Raw genomic sequence first — 21,984 nt, 5'->3', positions numbered from 1 at the left:
ATTACATCTATTTTAATGCAAGGAGTCTTACAAGTAAGGCAGATGAATTGAGGGCGCTGATTAACACATGGGAGTATGATATTGTTGCTATCATAGAGACATGGTTGAGGGAATGGCAGGACTGGCAGGTCAATATTCCAGGGTATAGAGTCTTCAGGCGTGAGAGGGGGATGGGGTGGGGGTGCGGAGGGGGGTGTAAAAGAGGAGGTGGCATTGCACTTTTGATCAAGGAGTCAATTACTCCAGTAAGGAGAGATGGTATCTTAGAAGGTTCCTCAAATTAGGCCATGTGGATAGAACTTAAAAACAAAAGGGGGGAAATCACTTTGCCAGGCGTGTACTATAGGCCTCCAAACAACCAGGGGAGATAGAGGAGCAGTTTTATAGGCAAATCTCAGAGAAGTGTAAAAATAATAGGGTAATAATAGTTGGGAATTTCAACTTCCCCAATATTAACTATTAATAGTCTTAGTGTGAAAGGCTTAGTGGGGCTGGAATTCTTAAAGTGCATCCAGGAGAGCTTTTTGAGCCAGCACGTGGAAAGTCCTACAAGAGAAGGGGTGGTACTGGGCCTGATCTTAGGGAATGAAGATGGGCAAGTGGTAGAAGTGTCAGTGGGGGAGCATTTTGAGGATAGTGACCATAACTCTGTAAGATTTAAGGTAGTTATGGAAAAAGGACAAAGATGGACTGGAAATAAAGGTTCTGAATTGGTTAAGGCTGATTTCAATATGTTAAGACAGGATCTAGCCAAAGTGGACTGGGAGCAGCTGCTTGTAGGAAGGTCCACATCAGACCAATGGGAGTCATTCAAAAAGGAAATAGTGAGAGTTCAAGACCAACATGTACCCATGAAGGGTAGGATCAAGTCCAGGGAACCCTAGATGTCAAGGGATATAAAGGATTGAGTAAGGAAAAAAAGGGAGGCTTATGGCAGATACAGGGGGTTAAAACAGCGGAAGGCCTAGAGGAGTATAGATAGTGTGGGGGGGGTACTTAAAAAAAGTAATTAAGAGAGCAAAGAGGGTGCATGAAAAAACACTGGTGGGCAAGATAAAGGAAAATCTCAAGGTATTTTATAAATATATTAAGGGCAAGGGGATAACCAGAGAAAGAGTAGGGCCCATTAGGGACCAAACTCACAATCTGCGAGTGAAGCCAGAGGATGTAGGTGAGGTTTTGAATGATTACATTTCATCTGTGTTCACCATGCAGAAGGACAAAGTAGGTGTAGAAATCAGGGAGGGGGATTGTGATATACTTGAACTTAACACTTAACCTATCTATGTCACTTTGTAGCATTCTTACGTCTTCTTCACAATTTACTTTCCTACTTATCTTTGTGTCTTCAGCAAAGCTGGCAATCGTTCCTTCGGTCCCTTCATCCAAGTCATTGATATAAATTGTAAAATGCTGAGGGCCCAGCTGATCCCTGTGCACACCACTCATCACATCCTACCAGCCAGAAAAAGGCCTAATTTTGCCAACTCTCTGTTTCCTGTTAACTAGCCAATCTTCTATCCATGCCGAACTGTCAGTGGCCACTTAAGGCCTTTAAAAAAGTAATTTACCTAATTAATGGGCCTGCCCGACCAACCTTACAGTTGGGGGGCAGGCGAAGAGCCCAGGCGGCCTTCCAAAAAAGCATGAAACCTCATCCACGGGCGGGATGAGGGATTTAAAATGTTCGGAAAATTTTAAAATAAAAGTAATGGACATATCCCAGCTCATGTGACAGTGTCACATGAGGGGACATGTCAGGATTTTTTTTTCTGCCTTTAATAATGTTTTCACACGAGCCGATCTCTCTGAGGCAGCACTTTGTCGCAGGGAGATGTGTGTGCTTTTCCACGCACATGCGCAAAAGAGCGCACTACTGGTTCAGGGAATCCCCTCCCGTCCACACAGGGAACGCATAGTGCTTCTGGGCAAACGTCATGCTAGGTGGGCCTTAACAGGGGGCGCTGATTGGGAACCCACCTGTCCGCGCCTGCTCCCGCACAACCCCTCCGACAGGGGGGAAATGCTGCCCCATGCGCTTTTGTTTTCTACAATAACCTTTGGTGTGGTATTTTATCAAATGCCTTCTGGAAATCTAAGGACAATACATCTATCGATTCCCCTTTATCCCCAGCACATATGACTCCTTCAAAGAACTCCAATAAATTGTCTAGAAATTATTTCCCTTTTACAAAAGCATGTTGATTCTGCCTGATTGCCTTGAATTTTTCCAAGTGCCCTGCTATAACATCTTTAATAATAGCTTCTGACATTTTCCCTATGACAGATGTTAGGCTAACTGGCCGATAATTTCCTGCTTTCTGTCTCCCTCCCTTTTTGAATAAAGGCATTATATTTGCTATTTTCCAATCTAATGGAACCTTCCCCGAATCTAGGGAATTTTGGAAAATTAAAACCAGTGCATCAACTATCTCATTAGCCACTTCTTTCAAGACCTTAGGGTGAAGTCCGAACCTAGAGATTTGTCAGCCCACAGCCCAAACAATTTGCTCAATACCACTTCCCTGGTGACTGTAATTTTCCCGAGTTCCTCCCTTCCTGCCATTTCTTGATTTACGGCTATTTGCTTTCCTGAACTTAGGTCATCCCTCTCTAATGTGATAATACCATCATTAATTAACAGAGCCATCCCTCCACCTTTTCCTAACTTCCTGTCTTTCCTAAATGTCACGTGCCCTTCAATATTCAGGACCCAAACTATGTCATTCTGTAGCCATGTCCCTGTAATGGCTATCAGATCGTATTTATTTCTTTCCATTTGCACTATCAGTTCATCTGTTTTGTTTTGAATGCTATGTGTGTTTAGATACAGTCTTTAGTTTTGTCCTTTTATTATTTTTATAGCATCTAGCTTTAGTTGCTGATTTACTCCTAGGGCAGAAATTTTCGCTCAGCGGGCAGGCACACGACCGAGCTGCTCAAGCATGAAATGACGCGCATTGACATCTGCCGAGCACGCTGACATCGGCTGAGCATGCCAATGTCAACACGCAGTCGCGCAATAGTTCTGTCGGCGGGCAGGCACCGGAGCCGACAACACACCTGCCGACAATTAAAAGGCCTGTTAAGGCCATTAAGTTATCAATTAACGCAAAGTTTTTGCTGCCGGTCCAACTTAACGGTTGGCGGGCAAGCAAAAAGGCCAAGTAGCCTTTGCATTTCTTTGGAAACCTCATCCAATGATGGGATGAGGTTTCCAAAAGCAAATAAAAATAAAATAAAAACTTTAATTTTTCATTAATAACAGAGTCAAATGAGGGGACATGTTTTATTCCATTTTTATTTTCTGTGTTATTTTTCTTAATATCTCATCATCTCCTGAGGCAGCTCCTTGCCTCAGGGAGATTATGCAGCGCTCACTCGCGTGCATGCGCGAAGTTCACGCTCGGCTGGCTCACACTCCACCCCACCCCATCCTCCCGCACAGACAGCGCTGAGTGCTGCCACTCGCGTTTCACGCTGGGTAGGCCTTAATTGGCCCGGCAATGTGAAATTGTGGTGCAGTGGCGATCACGGGTGGCAGTTGGCTTCTGGACTGCCTCCGCTGATCCTGTCAAGGGCAAAATTCTGCCCTTAGATTTGTACTCTCTGCCCCTTCCTGTCACTGTCTATCATTTCCCACATTAATACCTGTCTCTCTTGCCTTGTCTCTACTCTTTGGTTTACTATATCTTCCCAAAATTTGATCTCTTACCCCTGCTATTCAGTTTAAAACTCTCCCTATTTCTATAGTTAGGTGGCTCGTGAGGACACCAGGCCCAGCACAGTTCCGGTGTAGACCACCCGATGGTACAGATCCCACTTTCCCCAATACTGGTTCTGGTGCCCCACAAACCGGAACCTATTTCTCCCACACCAGTCTTTGAGCCATGCATTCATTTCTCTAATCTTATTTGTCCTATGCCAATTTGCACGTAGCTCAGGTAATAATCCAGAAATGATTAACTTTGAGGTTCTGTTTCTTAATTTGGTCCTAGCTCGTCATATTGACTATGCAGAGCCTTCTTCCTCATCCTGCCAATGTCATTGGTGCCTACATGGACTATGACCGCTGGATCCTCCCCCTCCCACTGCAAGTTCCTCTCCAGCCCTGAGTAGATGGCCCGAACCCTGGAATCAGGTAGGCAACAGGGCTGTCTGGACTCTCGCTCTTTGCTACAGAGAACAGTATCAAACCCCCTTACCATACCATCCCTACTACCACTACATACCTTTTTGCTCCCCCCACTTGGATGATTTCCTGTACCATGGTGCCATGGTCAGTTTGCTCATCCACCCTGCAGCTCCCACTCTCATCCAAACAAGCGGAGAGAACCTCAAACCTGTTGGAAAATTGCAGAGGCTCACACTCTTGCCTCTGGGTTCTCTTACCTGCCTCACTTGCAGTCACACCCTCCTGGCCCTGGCCACTGACCAAACCAGAAGACCCTATCCTAAATGGTGTGACTGCCTCCTGGTATAAAGCAGCCAGGTAACTTTCCCCCTCCCTGATGTGTCACAGAGTCTGCAGCTCAGCCTCCAGCTCAATCACTCTGAGCTGAAGTTCCTCAAGCTACAAATATTTACAGGAACGTGTTTGCCCTGGGTCACAATGTTACCCAGGAGTTCTCACATGCTGCAGCCTTGACACATCACATGTCCTGCCATCCTTAATGTGTTTTAAATAATTGCTTAATTATATTAATCATTTATTTATGTTGCTTTGTTTATATGTTTTATTAACTTTACCACCAAATTGTGTACTATTTTAAATCTTAGGGGTAGTATAGAACTTACCCACTTGCCAGATACTCACCAAGCACATATAAATATAAGTTGTTGTTGCAGTAAATTCAATGAATTTCAGCACTCTCCATGATCAATGACTCCCTTCACAAAAAATATTTGGCTCGAGGGATGAGAAAGCAGCCCTCAGGACAAGTTTCTGTGCTTTTAAAATGCATTCCCATGAAAGCATTATCTAGCACAAATCACTGCTGTTTCTCCCAGTCTCAGCATCTGGGCACATGATGTTGCAGTGCTATGATGTGTGACGGTGATGTTATGTACGGCATTGCATTAATTATGCAGTGCTCATCAGCAATCCTTTATTTAAATTTACACCTTGTGGGCTCCAGAAATATGTAAAAGAATACAGTCCTTATGCAAAACTCTGTGGGAAATATTTTCCATTTGTTAGTCAAAAAAACCAATGCTCTTGCCATTGTCAAATCTCTGTTTTACCTTTCATGTATGTACTGAACAGTACTGCTATACTGCAGCAGTGTCCAGCAGGTGATTCCAGAGTCCCAAGCAGCTCTGAAGTCCAGGCAACTCAGTCCTATTGCTGCCTACATCATATTTTGTGAGCTTAAAAGAATTGGAAATTATTGTTATTTTTAGCATTGTTACCTCAATGGTGGTTAAACTGTTGCGCCAAGGTCTGTTCGCAATTTGAAATACTGTATATGCAGATTATGAGAAAATGGGTATAAACTTCATGTGACTCCCAAGGTACACATCAATGGCAACGGCTTAGATATCCCCTGGCTATATGTGTATTATTGTGCAAGAAATGTACAAGTATCTGAGGCACTTAAAAGTTATGAGCAGCATCAATGCAAAACCATGCAATTTATTAACATTTTATTTTCTCTTGTAGTAGTCAACAAATGTAGGCTCCCATAACTAAATTATTTTACAGGACAAGAGAGTTGCATTGTATCATGTGTATTATTTGGCAACAATACATACTAGTAATATCAGTATTTATTTTACTAAACTACAAGAGACAATAACTTCTATACTTTTAATTCACGTTTATACTCAACAGCAACACCCGAGCATTAAACTTAATAAAGCATTGTTTGCTCTCTCTCTGTCATGGCCCTGCAAACCAATGGCAACTGTCACAAACTAATATTAGTAATACTTGAATTAACAATGGAATATGTTGCACATTACAAGATGGGTGAGAGTGGACATGTAAATTGTCCCATGCGTCCTTTTCACAACATATGCACATTCAGAATTCACGTAAATGTAAATGCGTATTTGTGTAAAATATAATGATATGGCTAATGATACAGTAATACAGTTAATGAAAACAACGTGGCCTCTTAGCAAAAGTCCCAGCTGTGATCTAGCCTCATCCGCTGAGAGATATAGATTCCTGTTACATGGGTTATCGCAAACACGTGGGATAATTTGACCTGCTGGTTTACTACAACTGGATGGTAGGTCGCGTGTGTTGTGCGCTTTCCTGCAGGGACAGCCCCGCCTACTCTTTTCGCAATGTTGACGCAATCTATAAATAGTAGAACAAAAGGACAACTTCCTTGAAGCTTGCTGAAACTGCATAAAAGGGTAAGCTTTGTCGTTGGGTAGAACATAAGCGGCGATTTTTGCGAAGATTCTTTATTCTAAAGAGTACACATTCTGTTAAGAGTTGGATTACTTGAGATATCGATGTTCGCGAGTCAGTAAGTGTCCCTTATTGTTTTCTTCTATTAAACTACATATTTAGTCATGTACCTGTGTCAATTTTATCAACGACTGTTGTTTCTTTTGTTCTCTACATTAAAGATTATTTAGGGACAAAACAACTTAGTTTTGGAGCTTCTAAACTTATGTGGCGAATGTGTAGTGTATAACTAAATAGTGCATGATCGAAACGCATGTTTTGGAGTATATTAAATTGCACCCTATCGGGCATCAACTTGACTGATACTAATTGTGCCTAACGACGGAATGACGCAATTACAAATTTAATTTTAAAATCACTGATGCGAAATTAATTATTCCAAAAAAACTCGGGTTTGTTTATTTTCGTGTAGATATTCTGTCCACTCTTGATCCGCATATCCTATACTATCGAGAAAGCTGGGCAACTGATGTAAGAATTTCCGTAATTACTGGAGAAAGAAACGTGATACGGTGTTTATTTATGATATTTGTTTGAAGTTGGGTTAAAATTGTTTTTGTTAAAAAGATAATGGAAAAAGAGAGAATAAAAGTGCGACCTCTCTTCGTTTACCTTGTTAATTTGACATCGCCGGATTATGCTGCTTGTGTAAGCAGAACAGCACACCTTAGCTAAGGTAACATAAAGCAACTTCGACAACATTGCATAGAAGCAATAATACTACTACAGTATTTACATTGATACACAGTGGTACTCCGGCGTAAGGAGATTGACAGCTTGGACTTCCATACAATAGACGATCTAGAATTGGGAAAATTCCAAATTAGAACAGTGACAGCGTCACCGAACCAATCAGTGTTCGGCTTCGCTAGGAGGGCGGGACTTCCGCTTCAGCGGAGTACTTTGTTACAAACAATAAGCCATTTACAATACTGCAGATTGGAGTGGGCGACTGTTGTATTTTGTACTGACAGATTCAAAGTAGAACTTGAGCAAATAGGCCTGTTCATTGGCGAAATAAACGGAAAGTGACGCTACAAATTAAGTTTATTTTAAACCCCAGTGCTTTCACCGGGCTATTAGATAATGGGTTGGATTTTGATTAAAAGTTTGGAAAACAGCCCTTACAGTAACATATAGTTTACAAAAAATTGGCTCTCGAAGTTTAAATATTTTGAAGTACCGTGGTTAAACGACTGCAACTCAAAGCATAATTGAGGAAAAGTCTTTAATACTCTACAAATGTGTTCCGATGGAAGTTTAATGCAACAAATGCAAGATACAGCACTTCTGAAAGATTAGGAAACGACTCATGTACAACGTTATTATAGGAATACTTGTCTGTCGACTACATTTGAGATAGTAAACCAGCAAGTTGTTGCCTGTGGGATATATTTTGGAGATAATTGTGCGCGGCTCGTTTTCTGCAGCCTGCTCGTTAGTCTGCATTTTAAGGGCGTTTTTCTGTACCATGCAACAACTTATCCACCAGGGATAATACAACAATCTGGTTCTGGATAGTCAGTGTTTAAATACTCCTAAAACTCTGCTTTAACACAAGCACTTTTGATGTGGACCAAATAATTTTTACGTTCTCTACAATGAACTGTGATATTTCTTCGCATCTAAAAGCGGAGGCACTTGTTGATCGTTCTGGTGGAATTGGAATCCCACCTCCTATTGGTCTGTTCAAAATAGAACACCTCTCAGAAGAGTCAGAATTCATACCAAAAGTTAAAGGACTAATTGAATCGTATATCTTGGTATAGTTTTTGCAAAAAAAACCCAAATATACTGGTTACAATTCAATGTAATTGGAAAACAAATTCCAATTACAGCGGTTACGCTTGATCTGGGGCTGCATTTAGCAACAATATCTTGTATTCATATAGCACCTTTTTAATGTGGTAAAATATCCTAAAATGCTTCACAGGAGTGTTAAACAAATAAAATTTGACATTCTGTAACATAAGGAGATATTGGAGACAATGACCAAAAGCTTGGTCAAAAAGGTAGGAATTAAGGAGTGCCTTAGAATTGGGAAAAGAGAAAATGAGGTAGAGAGGATTAGGGAGGGAATTCCAGAGGTTGGGGTCTTGACAGCTGAAGGTGTGGCCAACAGTGTTGGAGCAATTAAAATTGGGGATGCTCAAGAGAACAGAATTGGAGGAGTGCAGATATGAGTTACAGGGCTGCAGGAGATTCCAGAGATAGGGAAGGGCAAGGCCATGGAAGGATTTCAAACAAAAGATTAGAATTTTTAAACGAGCCAATATAGGTCAGTGAGCACAGGAGTGATGGGTGAACAGGACTTGGTGCAAGTTAAGACACTGGCAGCAAAGTTTTGGATTTCAAGTTTATAGTTGGTAGAACATGGCACGCTGGAGGAGCACATTGGAATAGTTGAGTCACAAAATAACAGACATGGATGAGGGCAGATGAGCTGAGGCAGGGGCAGAGTTGGGAAATGTTAGTGATGGCATGGATATGCGGTTGAAAGTTCATCTCTGGTTCAGATATGACACAATGATTGCAAACAATCTGGTTCAGTTTCGGATCTTCCCAATATTTAGTTGGGGGGGAAATTTCTGCTCCTCCAGTCCTGGTGTCAGAAAAGCAATCTTGACAATCTAGAGACCAAGGAGGGATCAAGAGAGAAAGTTGTAAGGTAAAGCCATCAGTCAGTTTACATGTGGAAACTGACCGTATATTTTGTTGTTGCTGAGGAGCAGTATATAGATGAGAAATGGGAGGAGCCCAAGGTTAGATTCTTTGACAACACACAATAATGGTGCAGGAGCAAGGCGAGAAGCCATTGCTTGTGATTCTCTGGCTATTACTGGACAGATAAAAATGGAACCACACAAGTCTAGTCTCGTCCAGCTGAATGATGGTGGAGAGGTGTTGGAGGAGAATGATGTGGTTAGCTGTGTCAGAGGTGGCAGACAGATCACGAAGGACAATGAGTCTATCTTTTCCACAGTCACCAAAAAATCTTTGGTTCTAGGAGTTAAAGTTGGCCAAACCTTGATAAGATTAATCCATGGTATAGGTTGGCTTTTCAAAAAGTTTCATTGTAGTAAATCACATATATGCATATTATCACATAACATCTTTAGCTTTACCCTATGTTGTACTTTTTGATACCAGCTTACATTGGTTGCAGTGAGTCAAAGCTGTTCCATTTTCATTAAGTTCACTCTTCCTATCTGTCCCTTGTTTGAAAATAAAGTACAATATCTCAAAGGTACATACAAATGAGGAAGGTCTAACAGCCCATCTATATCTACAGAAATCTACTGTACTCTCATCAGACTCTAGAACGATTGCAACATTTTTGCCTCCACTATCCCATTCCGAAGATCCAGGTATTGATCATGCATGACATGAGAAAGTATATCCTTATTCTGTCATCAACTTGCTTTTTGCTACTTTATATTTGTCTCCTTGATCTGAAGTCATGGTTTACTATGAATGTGCCTAATCTGCCTTCTCTATTTGCTTAGTATTCTATAAAGTCCATATGAGCTCTTCTTATTTGCTTCCTTTCAAGGCAAAGAATGCATTTTTTAAGTGTATCTTTATAACTCAATCCCTTAATGTATAAAATATTGAAGGTTGCAGTAAAAGACTGAAAAGGTTGAAGTGCTTATTTACTACTTTATAAAACATTTTGTTACAACAAAGTCCATTGGAACTTTAATTATTTGCCATAATGAGGGCATTGACACTTCTACCCCTCCCCCGTCGCTCCCTATTAATTGTTTAACATTCAATTAGCCCATTGTACAGTAGCACTGTGGCTGGCACAAGAAATTAAGTCAAATACTTTTGGAAGTTAATATGAGCTGGACAGCTGCTGTTTTACTCTTGTTTTCTTGTTTATTTTAACACACATTCCCTGCTCGTCCTGTTTCTTTCATTGTAAAACACTCCAATCTCCCTTTCCTCTCAAGTCTTTGAACATGCTGTCGCCTCAAATTTGTGCCCATCTACTCCAGAATTCCACATTTGAATCCCTCCAATCAGGTTTCTGCCCCTACCACAACACCGAAATGGCTCTTATCAAAGTCACACATTACAACTTGTGTGAGGGTGACAAAAGTAAAGTGTCCTTTCTTGACCTGTCTGCAACATTTGACACAGTTGACCATACCAGCCGCCTTCAAAGCATGTCCACCATTGTCCAGCTGGGAGGGATTGCATTGTCCTGATTACATTCTCAACTACCCAGCTGTAGCCAAAGAATCACCTATAATGGCTTCCCTTCCCTCTCTCATACTGTTAATTCTGGTGTTCACCAGAATCGACCTTTCGTTCCCTCCTATTTTGTATCTACATGCTTCCCCTCAGCAGCATCATCTGAAAAAAACACAGCACTAGTTTCCACAGTAATGCTGATGACACTCACTTCTGTTAACCACCACCCCACCCCCCCAAACTCATCTCTAAATTGTTAGACTGCTTGTTTGAAATCCCTTAACTACTGGAGGAGCAGAAATTTCCCCCAACTAAATGTGGGGAAGACTGCATTGCCTTCAGGTCTCACCACAAACTCCATTCCCTAGCCACTGACTCTATTCTTCCTGCTCACAACTGTATGAGGCTAAACAAGATGGTTTACAACTTTCGTGACCCTGAGGTGATCTTCTGACTACATAGCTGCATCACCTCTAAGGCTGCCAATTTCCACCTCCTTAACATTGCCCAACTTCACCCTTGCCTCAACTCATTTGCTGCTGAAACTGTCATCCATACCTTTTGTTATCTCGAGATAGTATTCCAGAGCATTCCTTGCCAGCCTGCCATGTTCTACCTTCTAATCTCATCATTCAAAATTCTGCTGCCCATGTCCTAACTTGCATCAAGTCCTGTTCACTTGTCATCATCCCTGCACTCATTGACATAAATGGCTCCCTGTTAAGCAATGCGTCTATTTTTAAAATTCTTATTTTCAAATCCCTCCCTTGTCTCATCCCTTCCATGTCTCTAATCTCCTTGAACCCCACAAACCCCTGAGATGTCAGTGCTCCATGATTGGTGGCAATGTCTTCAGCTGCCAAGGCCCTAAGCGCTGGAATTCTCCACTTTGTTTTTTTGAGATGCTCCTTAAAACCTACCTATAACCAAGGTTTTGGTCATCGGTCCTAATATTTCCTTATGAGGCTCTCTCAAATTTTTGTTAATTTTCCTGTGTAGCGTCTTCAGATATTTTACTAATGTTAATGGCGCTAATGTTAATGGCACTAAGTACAAGTTTCTGTTATTGACTAGTTTTAACAGTACAATCGTAGAATGGTTATGGCACAGAAGGGAGGCCATTCAGCCCATGCCTATGCCTGCTAGAGCAACCCTTCTGATCCCACTCCCCTGCCCTTTCCCCTGAACCCTCCAAATTTTCTCTTCAGGTGCTTATCCAATTCCCTTTTGAAAGCAACATTTGAATCTGCTTCCATCACACACTCAAAAGTGCATTCCAGATCCTAACCTACATTTTTAAAAAAAAGTTTTTCGTCAAGTCACTGTTCATTATTTTGCTAATTGCCTTAAATCAGTGACCTCTGATCGGTTTGTCTCTATCTAATCTGTCTAGACCCTTCATGAACCCCACCTTTCCTCTTACTATTCTTTACTACTTATGTGCCTATAGAAGATTTTTGGATTCCCTTTTATGTTAGCTGCCAGTCTCTTCTCATTCTCTCTTTGCCTCTGTTTCTTTTTCATTTCCCCTCTAAACTTTGTATATTCAGCCTAGTTCTCACTAGTATTGTCAAACTGACACTTGTCATACTCCCTTTTCATCCTTCACCTCGCTATCTCATTTGTCATCCAGGGAGCTCTGGCTTTGGTTGCCCTATCTTTCCCCTTATGGGAATGTATCTTGATTCTAACTAAACCATCTCCTCTTTAAAGGCAGCCCATTGTTTTCTTACAGTTCTGCCTGCCAGTCTTTGATTCCAATTTACCTGGGACAGATCTGTTCTCACCCCACTGAAATTCACCTCTTCAGTTAAATATTTTTACTCTAAATTGCTTCTTATCCTTTTCAATAGCTAACCTAAACTTTTGTTCCTTGTCCTTTTTCAGTAGCTAACCTAAACCTATGATATTCTGATCACTGTTCCCTAAATGATCCCCCTGATGCCTTGACGTGCCTCATTTCCCAGAACCAAATTCAGCAATGCCTCCTTTCTTGTTGGTCTGAAAACATAATGATCAAGAAAATTCTCCTGAACGCATTTCAGAAACTCTTCCTCCTGTTTCCTTTACTCTCTTACTAACGGTCTACAATTGGATAATTAAAGTCCCCCATTATCACTGCTTTATAGTTTTTGCACCTCTCTGTAATTTCACTACAAATTGGCACCTCTATATTTTTCCCACTTGGTGGCCTATGGAATACATGCAGTAGTGTAATGGTACCTATGTTGTTTCTTAACTCGAACCAAATAGATTCTGTCCTTGATTCCCTCTTGCTAGCACCATTGTATCAATAATTAATACTGCCACCCTACTCCTTTAGTTCCTTCCCCATGTTTCCTGGAAGTAGTATCTGCTTGATATCTTCGTTCCGAGATCATGACAAACAAGTCAACTTTAATAATAAATTAATATCATTTTTAAATTAAATTTACCACTGCTAACAGAAGGCATTTAATTTAGTGGTAGCATTCACATTGGTTCAGCATTTGAACCCTGCTGCAGACTGTCCTGACAAGTGGTGTTCTGAGTTTAACATCCAGCAAGATACTCAATTCCAGTGGGTAAATGTAGATGCCCCCACCATTGTATAGGTCTTGCAACCTATAAAACCCTCCTGTTGTACAGGATTAACCACATGACTATTGTATTAAGATCACTACAGTCTATCAAGGTGCTTCATATGGCAACCTGACAGACTTAATCAGCATGAGAATACTTCCACTACTTAATACTATTCTCCAAGGAAATCATAGAATGATTACAGCACAGAAAGTGGCCATTGGGCTCATTGTGTCCATGCCAACTCTCTGCAAGAACAACTCAGCTAGTTCCACTCCCATACCCCATTCCTGTAGCCATGCCAATCTTTTCCCTTCAGGTGCTTATCCAACTTATCCAATTGCCTTTTGAAATCCACAATTGAAACTGCCTCTACCACACTCAGGCAGTGCATTCCAGGTCCTAACCATTTGCTGTGTAAAAAAGAAAAGAAAGAAATTGTTTGTTCTTTTGCCAATCCCCTTAAATCAATGTCCTCTGGTTCTTGACCCTTCCATCCATGGGTACAGTTTCTCTTTCTTTACTCAATCTAGACCCCCTCGTGATTTTGAACACCTATGAAATTTCCCCTGAAGAGAACAGCTTCTCCAATCTATCCACATAACTAAAGTCCCTCATCTCTGGAGCTATTTTTGTAAGTGGAAGACTGTGAAAACACTAACTACTGCTAAAATACTCTTGATCAAGGTTCCAATGTATTTAAAGTCTATGGAAAGTGCTGATCTTTCACCAGTGATATTAAATAATTCAAACTGAATTGATCTGATTTAATCAATTTCACGTGATAAGTCAACTTGTAATATTGTAGTTTTAATGCATTTTGTCACTTGGAGAAAATATAACTTTTAAACTTACATTACTGACTATACTTTACTGACAAGGCTGATTTTGTTTCAAGATTTTGAAAAATAATTTGCCAAGTGCAAAGAGCAATCACTTAGAGCACTTTTGCCACGATTGTGAAACCACAGTCATTCCACCAGACACAAATGAAACTTAGAGAAGGAGGTCCTTCCATACCACTTTTTTTTCTCCCCCATCCCCATGTTTGCCTATAAATTTAAGCCAGTAATCAACCTCAGACCCAATTGAGATAAATTACATGTATCTTGGGACTTGAACATCTATAGAAGAGTGGAGAATTCAGCCATTTGAGCTCCTAGGATTCATGTCTTACTTTTAAGATTTGCAATCATATAGACTTGTTTTCAGAGGGTAACCAAAAATATATATCTGAAAATTCAAATTTCATGCCTGATCACTTGAGACTGCATTACGTTGATACTGATACCTAGATATTCATAAGTTCAGATGTTGTTGGGGCTCACTATTCCCACCAGAGATGGTCATCCTAGTTGATGCTGTAGATCTTACAAGACTCCTTAATCATTTAAGAGACCCCGATAATTCACTTCCACGTCCCAATTTTAGGTAAGCTCTCTCCTGAACTGCTAAAACTATGTAAACTCGGACTTTTAGGTAAGGTTGCTGAGTGGTACCCACAAATTCCAGCTGCACACCAAAGACACGGAGGCACAACTGGAGCCACATGCAAGCTTCGAAATCCTTCCAGAATGACACTGAACATTGAAAAGTTTTGACAGATCCTCAACTGAAGGGTGGTAGTGGGTGGGAATAGTCAATCGCCATTTAAAACAAAACACTAGCTTAATTCCTTAACGCCAGTCTGAGTAGTAAAATGTGTAACGATTGGGGCTGCGTACTTGTAAATATTCTGTATATCCCCCGAAACACAATATTTAGATCCCCCCCCCCTTTAAAAAAAAACAACAGACCTGCAAAGTCGTGGGCCAATTAGGTAAATTCAACATGAAAAGCTCGGCACAATTGGTGTTTTGCTGCTGAATCATTCGGTCTGATGTGGCTTGATGAAGTGGTCTTAAATGAAGTGAGTGTCAGTGCAGTGAGGAGGGGCGGGGGAGGGGGGGACTAGTGGCGGGGTTTGTTGTTTGATGTGAAGAACCGTTGGCCGAGTGGCGGCGGCTGGCGCCGCTGCCGTTGGAGCCTAATTTCAAACTGTCAGCGCGAGGAGCTGCCCCTACCCAGCATGCCGCGCGGCCCGCCACTAACGAATTTGAGTCGAATCTCGGCTTTCGGCGCCATTTTCGACTGGAGTAAAAAAACAGCAGCAGCAGCAGCACCCCATACAGACACACAGGATGGAGAAAGGCAGAGAAGACAGGAGTGAGGAGGGTCGAAGAGAGAGAGAAAGGATGTGAGGCAAGGCAGAGGGAGGAGAGAGAGAAAGAGGGGTTAAGGCTGAAGTCAAGCCATCGACAGAAGCCGGTCTCTCTCACACACACACACACACAGGTAAAGCAGCTTGGATACAGATTGACCAACAGGACCTCGCTCTCTTCTTTTCTTCACACCACCCCCCCCCCCCCCCCCCCCCCGCTCTCCCCTCCTCTCCTCCTCCTCCTCCTCCCCCTGCAAATTTCATCCAAGTTAAGAGGAGCAGAAGGTTGAAAGACAGGCGCAGATCGGTCGCTTAGTGCGGAGGAAGCAGGTTTGTTCCCTTTTTTTTCCTTCGCCGCTTGTCAATGTCACTTGTTTTTTTTAAAAAAAAAGAAAAAGTTTTGAGTCATTTTGAGCGGGACGGGCATCCACCCGCCCCCTCCTTGTTCTCCTCTGGTACCTTAAATTATGTTTTAACGTAGCTCTTGCTTAGAGAGGGAGAAAGTGGTGGTGGTTGAAACAAGAAAATGAGCCTTGAACGTTGAGTCGGTGTCTTGTCGCAACGAATGACTAGGGAGTTTTAAGTCGAGCAAGATTTTAAAATTGGCAAAGTGATGATGGGAAAGGAGGGAGGGATATATATAATATGTATGTACACACACAAAATAGCTGATGGTGGGGAAAGTGTTTTTTTTATTGAGTGACAGTGCGAAGGGATCGCGAACTCGTACTGACTGACTGGCACTTGGTGTAATGTCGCCGAGATCCCCCCTCCCCCCCCAACAAGTTGTCGTTTCACTCGGAAACCCCTTCCCTCCTGTTTGGTAAGGCTTGTTTTTAAAATTTGAGCAAGTTCAAGGCTGTCGACTATGTCTTTTTTGTAAAGATGCATCGGTTTGGGGTTCTGTTCTGCTAAGTTTATCTTGACGGTGTTATGGGACGGCGGGTCCGGGGCTGAATTTCCCACCCACCCGGTTACAGTAAGTACAGTACGACGATCCATTGGCGTTACCCGCAAGTTAGTAGCCAGGCTCCTTTCCAGGTCACAACTTCGGCTATCTCTCCCCCCCCACCCAACCCGACCCCCCTCATCCCCGTCTGGGTTAGACCGAATTCTCCAGAAGCAGTCGTTTCAAAAATTGAAACTGCATTTAGCACTATCCTGTAGCTTTCATCGGTTCCTCGCAGAGTGAGAGTTTCTGAATGTGGGGTCAGTTCACGATCCAAGGTACCTGTCTGAATCATTCATTTACTTTCGGTATTATTGTAAATGTCAGTACCGTGGCCTCATCTGAAATAGTCTCTTGCCCCCCCCCCCCCTTCCCCACGTTACACAATCGTCTCCATGAACAAATGGTAGTTTTTTTTTCTCTTTCTCCCCCCACCCCCAACTCTCCTTTTAATATCTCGTAATTATATTGGCGGATTTTTAAAACAAAATAGGCAGAGTTGGAAGTTTCGTGTTTTCGGAATTAATTTCAAACCTTTCGTGACTTTTTAGATTGCGAGAATAACGGTATTTGATTAAATTATTTTTTTTCTTCTTCCTCGCTGGCGTGGGCGCAAATGAGTGTGTGTACGTATGAAATCTTTGAATCTCAAAAAACCGTTATTGGCTGATGTCTGAGATGGATTAGGGTAGGTTTAAGGGAAAGAAATACAGAAAAAAAATGTAACTTGTGAAAGTATAGTAGACAGACATTGAAAGCTGATGCCCCAGTCATATCAAAACTGCGTAAATTTGGCTTTAATGTTGTATGCTAATTGTATTGAAATACGATGCACTATTTTGTATAATTTCCCATAGTTGAGTAATGTCTGGGACTCTTGAAGGAAAACCTTGATTTTTTTTTACATCTAACAATGGGTACGATGTTCCGCTGAAAGACGTGGGTGCGTACCATAAGCTATTTCAGTTACACTCGGGTTTTTAAAATGTTGCCCTAAATTAAGTGAATGAAACGGGTGTCATTCTAACCTTGTACATGGGTAAAATGTTTTCTAGGTACTGATTTGTTGAATATATTTACAGCATCCCCAATATTTGGAGAGCGACTGTCAATATAACTATTCCTTTTTGAGATGGTTTAGACCGAGTAAAAAGCACTGCGAGATAGCGCTGAGCAATATCAAATTGGAATTACACTTGCTACAGGACCACCACCGCATTCTGAATGTATTCTTCCAAGGAGTAGGTCGAAGCCGCGAATTGAAATGTTTTTGTGTTTAAACCTTTCAAAATCATGAGAATGTAAAGTTGTAATGACACACTCTCTTCCCTTTGCTGTCTCCCCCAGCCCCAGTTGCTGCATGTGGTTGAAGTTCAAGTATTAGCGCACGGGCTTTTCTAAAAACTGCAGAACTTATTTTCATCTATTAATGGCAAAAATAAAACAGCCTTTCAAAGAAGTAACTTTAGGACAAAGAAAAACTGCAACACTAGTGCAATCAATATTTGAACGTTACCTGTTGTATTCCTATATTGCGTTACCTCGTTTTTTTAAAATTTTTACCAGCACGAAAAAAAAATCGCAAGGAATAATGGCAATTGCTTGCAGGGCAGATTTCTGAGGTACATATTTTAGTAATTGTACGGTATAGCAACAATAGAAACAATCTTTTAGAGCATTTAATAACATCTGAAAACATGCAGCCAACAATGACATTCAAGCTTTTGTAAAATGTTTGTGCTCCTCATTCGTTTCATGTCTATTTCAACCTTCAGCCTATTATGTAACAGTGAATTATCACTTTTCCTAGACAGTATATTTATATTGGGAAACCATTTACTTTATTTTCTTTGCACAACACTAGTCTGAATCAAATTGAGACTTGTCAGGATGACTAAATTATGCGATGGCAGACTGTTTCTTAAAGAGATCCTACAATATGTACATTAAATGGTGATGTAAATTTTTTCTGGGGTATGCAATGCTAATTGTTCTATTAAAGGAAGTGCAAAATGCATACAGTATATACTGTAGTAATGGTGTGTTTAAACAAAAGGGACTGTAGAATATTTTTGTACCATTATAAATACATAAGCCCTCTTTATATGTCATACAAATATTTAATACATTATTAATTAGCCTAGAAACATCTAGAATTAATGCCTTGATATGCTTCAGAAATGGAAGGTGTAGGTTTCCTTCAGAATTTCCAACATGATGGTCTTTTAATCTCAGATGGCCTAAAATTGGAGGTAGTGAGGTGGGCCTCCCTGCCAGCTCAGCTCCTCTTCACAAGAGAATAATGAGAAGTCTGAGTTGGAGATTTGGGGTGACAAATTTAGGAAAATTATTAGATGACAACTGGCATAATCAGTTTGTTACTGTAAGGTCACTAGGGAAGAGATTTAAATTATGGGATTATGTCAGTGTTGGGATTATGACTATAAAGTGAATGTGCTATACTGGAACTCTGACAAAAATTAAGATCCCATTTATGTCTCTTTTTAAATATTAAAACTACTTGCCATTTATGTCTCTTAAATATTAAAACTACTTGCAGTATGGCTTTGTAATCTCTACACTGTAGCATAGCAATACAAACTGGAAAGCAAATGTACAGTTATGTTAATTTTTGCTAATTTCTCAACCAGGGTTATACTCCTTTTGAGCTTTTGCCTTTAGTTCATTAAAGTTTTTAAAAATGAGTTCAGAACATTTATATTTGGGTCCTGAAATTATTATATACTTTTTAAATATAGAATTGTGGTGCAGATTTTGCGTTGAGAGCAAATACTAGTTTTAAATGGCATGAAAGTTTTCTTTCTAAAGATGAATACAGATACACTACACTTTTAGGTATTCCAATACATCTGATACATGTGATGTTGGAAAGTCAATGTTCATATTTTCAGAAAATCTGTCTGATTTTGTAAAAGGTGCAAAAGCATCAGTTTTCCAGCAAAATACTTTTTTGCTACTATTAACTTGATAATGAAAGAGTTAATTTTGTGTAGTTTAAAGCAGTTGTTTTCTCACAGCATCAAAAAAGACAATGTAGTAGCATTTGCCCCATAGAAGATCAGTTACTTTGTAAGGTTGCCTCTGTATTGATAGCCATAGCAAATCCAATTCTGACTTTTATCTTGCAGAATGTAAGGCATTATTATCTGCAACTCCTCTGACCTGTGGTCATGCTGTTTTTGTTTTGTATGTTCCTCCTACACTAGTATCATTGTGTGTTACAACCTGCTTTGCTGTTTTTAATTTAGTACCTCATGTACCAACTTCAAAACTCGATTTTATTGAGAGAAAGTGTTAAGTAGGTAAATTACAAACAAACATTGGAACATTTCATCCAAATGCAGATTTTAATGTGCACTTCAAAATTGTACAGAACAGTACAATAGCAGCCAATAAAGTTTTGAATTTTTTCTGATTAATTGTATAGTATCTTGAATTATGATCTGCAATTGATTATAACCAAGCTAAAATAATTTCTACTCATTACATTTTAAGGTTCACTGATGAAACCCTGATTCATATTGGTTTGGAAAAGGTAAGAGCATAAGTTGAGACTGAGGTGGCCAACAGTTTAGTGACTTAAATATTTTGCATTCCTATTTTTTAAGAAACTATTATGGGCGAACTGTGTGCGTGTGTAATAAATATACATATAAAAATGTGGAAAATGTCGTTTTGCAAGGTGTTCTTAAATGATTAACATTTCTTGGATAGAATTTTGTTTTAGAAATGCATGCATTATACATTACTGCTTATTAGATTTGTTGCTGCTTCATGTGTTGTGGCTAATTATTCATTTTTAACTGGCCTCGTTTGCTTTGCATTCATTGAAAGCACTAGGACCTTGGAGAAGCCTTTTCCTGCATTTCCATGATTTCGAGTTGGGCCTAATTCAAGCCTAGACTTTTACTGTTCTACAGTACGTTCCTTTAACTTCATGATCCTCTCAGAAACCTGGGAATACTTTGGGTATCTTTGGTAAATGAAGTAACATAGTGACATGCATATGGGGAAAGAAGGAAGAAACTGATCGAAGAGATGAATGTAACAGATAATGAAGGGATTTCATGTACATTTGCTTTTTAAAAAGCATGGAAAGTTAATTCTTAACCCCTGAAGCATTGAAAGACCCAACTTTCAAATCATGTTTTGCAGTGTCTATACATTTTAAGTTTCTGATTAGTGTTAGAAACCAACACATTTTGTTTTGATAGAATGCTGTAGGACCTGCAGTTGTGATTATGGGTTGAACTACATGCTCTTCTAAAGTCAGTTTCATAGCTATTGTTAACACCAGGCCTTCCCTAAATAAGATATAATAGTTAATTACAAAAGAGTCACTCTCAAAGGCCAGCAGTGTCCCTCAGCTGCAAAGGAGTACCCACACTGCAATTCTGGGACATTTCCACTTGTCATGTTCCATTTATATTTGCTTTTTGGCAAACTCATACAATCATTCTTGATTTGCATTTGAATGCTTAAAATTCACACCACTTAGAATAAGATTGGTGCTGAAACATATTTAGGTTATGTTTGTCATCCACCTAGATTTTGAATACTGGTCCCATAGGTGAAGCTGAAGAGAACATTTTACTGAGGATTACTTCAGCCTGTTTGTTATAAAGCATTTTATTCACTGCAGTGTAAAGCAGCATGTCTGCTTGAATTCCACTCCTTAGTGGTAGCAAACAATCAAAATGAATGAAGCTAATGCATTCATGGTAAATGATTATTTTTCAGGCTGAGGATGGTCTGGAGTGATGTTCCCCAAGGGTGCTGTGAGCACTGCTTTTTTTAAATACGAATCACTTGGCAAATGACAAATTTTGAAATTTTACTCTATTTCAATTATATCAAACTTGGAATAAGTAACATAAGATGATGGAAATTAATAGCAACAGGGCATAGAATAGCAGAGTGGTCAGACAAGTGACAGATGGACTTTAATATAGAGAATTTTGAGGTGATGCATTTTGGCAGGTGGGAAAGGGAGAGACAATATGGACTTAATGGCACAGTTCTAAAGAGGTGTGCAGGATAGTGGGTGCATGTGCATAGATCTTTGGTGGCAGGGCATATTGAGAGAACGTTTAGCAAAGCCTAAGGGGTCTTGGGCTTCATAAATAGAGGAATCAAGTACCAAAACAAGGAAGTTATGCTGAACCTTTAAAGCTCTGGTTAGGCCACAACTAAAGCATTGTGTCTAGTTCAGGTTGCAACACTTTAGGAAAGATGTGAGTGTCCTTGAGAGGGTGCAGAGGAGATTTACAAGAATAGTTCCAGGAATGGGGGATTTTAGCTACAAGGTTAGGTTGGAGAAACTGATGGTGCCTTCCCTGGGGCAAAGAAGATTTAGGGGAAATTTGATAGAAGTGTACAAGATTGACCGGTTGTGATAAGATAGACAAGGCAAAATTCTTTCCATTAGCTGATGGTACAAGGACTAGGGGACACAGATATAAGGTTTTGGGCTGAAGATACAGGTGAGAATGTGAGGAACTTTTTACACAGTGAGTGGTAATGACCTGGGACCCGCTGCTTATGAAGGTGGTGGAAGCAGAGATTTATGAACGATTCACTTGAAGGAAATAAATTTGCAGGACTATGAGGATAAAGCAGGTGATTGGG

The 21,984-nt window shown here is 40.4% G+C and overlaps 1 long non-coding RNA gene across 1 annotated transcript in view; it reads right to left on the bottom strand.

The window, feature by feature from the left end:
• Positions 1-15,093, bottom strand: part of LOC121290402 — a 104,406-nt gene extending 89,313 nt beyond the window's left edge. Inside the window, exon 1 of the long non-coding RNA XR_005945805.1 lies at positions 14,983-15,093. This is a non-coding gene — a long non-coding RNA (uncharacterized LOC121290402). The remainder of the gene's footprint in view (positions 1-14,982) is intronic.
• Positions 15,094-21,984: the final 6,891 nt, after the last annotated feature.

Source organism: Carcharodon carcharias, chromosome 18, assembly GCF_017639515.1.
Source record: "Carcharodon carcharias isolate sCarCar2 chromosome 18, sCarCar2.pri, whole genome shotgun sequence".
In the NCBI taxonomy this organism is placed as follows: Eukaryota; Metazoa; Chordata; class Chondrichthyes; order Lamniformes; family Lamnidae; genus Carcharodon; species Carcharodon carcharias.
The sequence above is the reverse complement of the archived record's forward strand: the minus strand, read 5'-3'. Positions and strand labels throughout refer to the sequence as shown.